This window comes from Zingiber officinale, chromosome 8A (genome assembly GCF_018446385.1).
Source record: "Zingiber officinale cultivar Zhangliang chromosome 8A, Zo_v1.1, whole genome shotgun sequence".
NCBI lineage: Eukaryota > Viridiplantae > Streptophyta > Magnoliopsida > Zingiberales > Zingiberaceae > Zingiber > Zingiber officinale.
The window spans coordinates 80,645,585-80,651,825 of NC_056000.1; positions in this window are offsets into that span (position 1 = coordinate 80,645,585).

Below are 6,241 nucleotides of genomic sequence, written 5' to 3' on the forward strand. Positions count from 1 at the left end.
CCAGTCAAGGGGGATACCATTTCCAGAAGACTGGAGGACACCCATCATTAGGTTCCTCCAGTCAGGAGGCTTACCAGGAGGTCACGAAGCCTATCGAATCTTAAGAAGGAGAGCCACTCGGTTCACCCTGGTGGGCGAACAATTGTATAAAAAAGCTTTCTCACGACCTCTGCTCAAATGTGTGGGAACTGAGGACGCTGAATACATCCTTCAAGAAGTACATCAGGGCTTTTGCGGAGGGCACCCGGGTGGACGATCACTAGCGAAGAAAGTTATCCTAGCAGGATATTTTTGGCCAACACTCTAGAAAGATGAGAGCAAGTTGGTAGCCACTTGCTTATCCTGCCAAAAGTATAACAATCTGACTCACCGATCGACCTCTGAAATGAAAGTGTCCTCTGTTGTGTGCCCATTCGACCAGTGGGGAATGGACATAATCGGCCCTTTTCCTATGGCGACCGGTCAGAGAAGGTTCCTGCTTGTGGCCGTTGATTATTTTTCAAAATGGATGGAAGCCGAACCGCTGGCAACAATAACGGAAAGCATGGTCAAGAAGTTTTTATGGCAGAATATTATATGCCGATTCGGCATACCACGCCGACTTGTCTCGGATAATGGGAGACAGTTCACAGGCCAAGAGTTGGGGGAATGGTGCGTGGGTTATGGCATATAACAAGCTTTTACCTCCATGGCCTACCCTCAAAGTAATGGGCAGGCTGAAGTTACCAACCGGGAAATCCTCAAGGCGTTGCGCGCTCGGCTCAATCACATGGGGGCAGCTGGGTGGACGAGCTACCCAGTGTGTTATGGGTGCTACGGACAACTCCCAAGGAAGGGACGGGCTTCACGCCATTCCATTTAGTATACGGAGGAGAGGCGGTCGTCGCAATCGAGGTTGAGATTGAGTCCAATCGGGTGCTTCACTATGACGAAGAAAATGGGGAAAGGCGACAGTTGGAGCTCGACATGGTCGATGAGACGCGCGACAAAGCGCCTGCCCGGTTGACAGCATATAGACAAAGGATGCGGCAAAACTATAATCGCCGGGTGATCCCCAGATCTTTCCAGGTGGGTGACCTAGTCTGGAAAAGGGTCAAGCCCGTCGGAGATGTCAAAAAGTTGGAAGCTCCATGGATGGGCCCATTCAAAGTAGCAGAAAGGTTGCGGTCGGGTGCATACTACTTGGAGGACGCGAAGGGAAGGAAGCTGGAGAGATCGCGGAGTGCAAATCACCTCCAACCTTACAGAGCCGGATGAGAGGTGAGCGAGTGAGCGAGTGAATTCATGTACACTTGCTTAAATGTATGTTTCCTTGGACACAGGAAGAAAACAATGGGATCTCTCCTAACCCCTTCTTATCAAATGCTTCATTGACGGTCGAGCGGCGATCTTAAACCCTCGCGTCATCGACGGTCGAGCGGCGACCTTAAACCCTCGCGTCATCGACGGTCGAGCGGCGACCTTAAACCCTCGCATCATCGACGGTCGATCGGTGACCTTGAACCCTCGCATCATTGACGGTCGATTGGCGACCTTGAACCCTCGTATGATCGAGCGACAAGTAAGAACAAGATGATTGCCTAATCATATTCAAAGACGATAAAAATATTGAGGAAAATTGTCAAAGATAAGACAGAAGCCAGTTATGTCTTAAAAGTTCATGCCAACCGGGTACACCCGATGGTCGATTAGTACAACTGAAAAAAGCACTTAGCAAACCAAGCGAACAGAAACGCTTTAGAGGGTTCACTCCAAATAAGCCAAGGCATCGTCGGGGATAGAGTCATTGAGCTGGTCGCAATCAATCGTGGAGCCAGGCATATCAGCAGGCAGATGCTCCTTTTTCTTGAGTTGATCAAAAATGTTGTCCACAGCGCAGCCGAAGAGTCGGAGAACTCGGGCAACGAACTTATCCACGAAGGTGTCAGGCCGGATGTAAGCCACCTTCATCTCTTCGAATCGGCTAGGCTCGCTTTCCTTATAGGCCTCCAAGGCCGACCGGGCGCTCTCCAGATCTGCCTTTACCACCGCAAGATCGGCATCCTTGTCGGATAGCTAGCTTCTCAAAGTGGCCTCTTCAGACTCGCGAGCTTGCCGCTCGGACATCAACAGACCTTCAACATTTTTCAACTTGTCTTCCGTCTGCTTTAACTTCTGTTCGAGAGCCCGGGCTTCCACATTTTTCTTCTCCAGATCCTCAACAGCCCTTTGCTTGCGGTTGGTGGCCAGAGTGATTTTTCCCTCGAAGGTGGAGATCTCTTCTTGAGTCGGTCAATATACCCGACTTGCTCGGCGCTCTTACCCAGCTCGGCGGTCAGCGGCTCTTCACTCTTGGCTAAGTCAGCCTGCAGCTGAGCCACCTGAGTGTCGTTTAGACCGTGAGTAGTGCTTGACTGGCCGGGGGGTTTCCTTCAGCCGTTTCAACTCATCCTCTACAAAGGCAAGTCTCTGGCTCATAGCCAGACCGTCCACCCAAAACTGCGAAAGTCATGATTGGAAGGGGATCAGAAACAAGGCCAAATTAATTGGTATGGAAGTTAAGAGAAAAACTCATGCCGGTAATCTACTTAGTGTAGCTGTTCGCTAATACACCCGGAGGAGCAGCCGCCACCCAGGCGAGCGCATCTTCCCATATCTCAGCCAAATGGCCTTTAATGATAATCTGGTGTTCTGTCTGATCGGCTGAGCTGCCCGGCGCTGAAAGATCTTCAGTAGGAAGGTGGAGTGTGGTCGTGACGTGTCTCCGACGAGTTGTGGCCGAATGGGAAGAGGCTGATCGGCCTGCGCGGGAAGAAGAGGGCACTGGGTTGATGCTTGACCTTAAGATGCGGCCCTGAGTCGATAGTGGCGGTAGACTAGAGGCGGGAGAGGCAACGAGAGGGGCGGAGGGTGTCCGGTTAGAAGAAACATTGGCAACCTCCGACAGTATCTGACCGGAAGCACTGGTCTTATCGGTAACCCTCGCCACTGAAGTCGCGGAGCACGCAGCTTTCTTTGCGCGACGCCTCTTGCGCGTGTTCTCAAGTGGAGCTTCCGATTGCGAGCCCTCTTCTGGAGCTAGTTGATCCGTCGGAAGCTCTGCGATCGGCACTCTCATTGCTGTTGCTCCAACTGGCATCAGGTTCGACTCACCACCGGCCTCCTGAGTAGGCCCCTGTTCGGGCAGTACCGGTCCGGGGAGATCTTCCGGCTGAAACCCCTACTCGGCCAACACTTCAACCACTACCTGGTCAACATCGACAGTGGTAAGCTTCGACTGCCCGACCAAGCGCGCTCACATGATGATGTCGGCTGCAAAATAAAAAAAGAAATCAGTTAGATAAAGAGAAAGGAGGAAAATTGATGGTGTACCTAGGTTGATCGGCTCGTCGGGGTTGATCGGACTAAGGCCAAAAAGCGCCAAGACTTCTTCCTCCAGCAACTTGTGAATGTTGAACTTCTGACCAGCTAGCATGGAGGCAGCAAGCAAGTAGGCAGGAGTGTTCTTGTAGCGAGGCAACGAAGGTTGGGGCCCCAACGAAAGTTGCCAAGTGGTTTGGAAGGAAGGCCGGTCGGGGAAGTGGACAAAGAAGAAGTGTTCTCTCCAATGCTTATTGGAGGAAGACATCCTATCAAAAAAGACCAAGCCCGGTCGAGCTTGTAGGAGGAAAGTGCCTGGCTGATCGGACAGCTTGGGGAAATAAAAAAAGTGGAAAATCGAAGGGGTCAGGGGAATGCGATGTAAGCGGAATAGGATAATTACCCCGCACAGAAAGCGAAAGGAGTTAGGGACTAGTTGAGAAAGGGATAGACCGAAGTATCTACAAACATCAAGGATGAAGGGATGAAGAGGAAGCCACAGACCGGCAGTAAATTGGTCGTGGAAGAAGCAGACACAGCCGGTCGGCGGAGCGGAAGGCCGATCGGTGGCTAGCGGGACATGGATCTCGTAGCCGGGAGGGAGTTCAAAGGTATTAGCTAGGGTTCGGGTATCATCCTCATCGAATCGTGACTCCATAGTATCGTACCAAGGGACCGAAGCGGAGGACGAAGGCTGCGATGCACCAGCCATGATAGAAGGGAGGAAACGAGAGGAGTCGAGAGGAAGTGCAAAAAGAAAAAGAGGGCAGAAGCAAGACAAGAAGCTCGCCAGAAGATCGCAGGAGACAAAGCAATTAGGGGCTACAGAAGAAGACAATGGACTCACCAGGAACGGGAATGACAGGGGAACATGAGGATTTGCTGAAGAACACGATGTATTCGCCGGGGAACACGGGGAAAATTGCCAAAGAACACGGACGAAGTCGCCGGAAGCAAAAGCATGAGAGAAAGAAGACGGCGGTGACAAGCTTATAAACATCAAGGGACCTCGCTTAGCCGTCCGATTGACAACGCAAACACCTAGAGGCAAATCCAACCATTGAAATTCAAATAACCCAAAGGTCACATCCCAGCCTGTCACCTCAAACGTGCGTCGGCAGGTGGCGACGCATGGCGTGCATCGATAAGGCGGTTGTCAGAGTAATTAAGGAAGCGTGCTTCACATCAATGCCTTGGGTTGGTGCGGGTTCCAAGAGATTTTGCGAAGAGCGCCCTGACAACAGCTCCAGGAGCCAACCGAACAAGGATAGAAAGCTCGTGGTTAGACAATCCTGCATGTCGGCCGACCGGCTCGCCAAAAGCACCCCTTCAAAAACAATCAGTCAGACTTACAGCCTCCTTCGACTAGACTTAAAGGGGAGGCATGTGATCCGGTGATAATCTAGGAGGGCCCCCTCCCAGGAAGTGCAACGCTTAGGTGGACGTCAAAACCGAGAGGTGGTCAGCTCAGGGACCAGCCGAGCGGACGTCTATACAGGCCGGTCGGCCGGAAGAATTCGTCGACCGACTGGAAGAATTCAAGAAGAGTTGGGTCAGCCTGCGGTGCACTGAAACCAAAGTCACTCACGCCTCTCGGATGTGATATACTCGTAAGGGGATATGGAATTGGCTGGTCAAAACGATCAAGGGAAGTTCAATCAGATTAACGGCCGACAAATCAGACGGGAGATATGTGCCAACATCCTTTTGCGAGTCAATGCCGCTGGCTAACGACGCTGATGAACGGAAAATCGTACGGGAGAAGATCCCACCGCCTTGACAGAGAGGCGTTCGCCCCGTTATAGTAGGACGTCAGGGACCCTTTCTCGATGTTAGCTTTTGGAGAAATTTTCGGAATGCGCGACTGCTCGGGGAATGTGCAGTCAGCCTGCCGAAGCTCTATATAAGAGAGGAGGTGGTCATCCGTGGAGGTACGCGCAGATACGTCTTTGAGCACCACCATTCACTCCTTTGTTTCCCTTATTTTCCCTTCTTGCTGTTGTGTGACTTGAGCGTCGGAGGGTCATCGCCGGGAACCCCTTCCCGGCTTGGCACTAACGACTTGTGATTGCAGGAGAGAGACGTATCCACCACACACGGAGATCCACATCAGCGTTATTTCCCGGCAGCCGTCTACTCAGCTTCAGGGCAGGATCAGTCTGCAATCTACATAACTCTTTTGTAGGCTTTGAGCTCTTAGTAAACTTTGTTGGATGATTTGCACAGATTCCATATCCCATTGAATACCTTATCAGCCTAGGAGTTGTCATTCCCCAACTTCTTCTTATAGGATAGGGGATCTACAGGCCCTACCATATAAAGTTTCAAAGTACATCATCTGAATAGTAGAATAATAACTATTATTATTGTAGGCGAACTCCACCAAGTGTAAGTGGTATTCCCAACTACTTCTGAAATACATAACCCATGCTTGTAGTAGATCCTCTAGTATCTAAATGGTGTGTTCCGTCTATCTGTCTGCCTAAGGGTGAAATGTTATATTGAAATAATGGAGTTCTATACCCATAGCTTGTTGGAAACTACACCAAAATTGTAAGGTGAAGGTGGGTCTTGATTATAAATAATGCAAAGGGGAATCCCATAAAGTCTAGTGATATCTCTGTAATATAACTCTGTTAGGTAATCCAAAGAACCAATTTTACGGATGGATAAAAAATGGATAGATTTAGTTAATCGATCAACGATTACCCAAATCGAGTCATGCCCCTTCTAAGTCTTGGGTAATTCCACCATAAAATCTATCATGATGTGTTCTTATTTCAAAACTTGTACAACATGTAGGATTTAACTCAATACTAGAGGGGGTAAATAGTATTATAAATTTTATGAGCTAATTAAACTAGGAGTTTAAAACTCACATAGTAAAGCAATGGAATAAAAA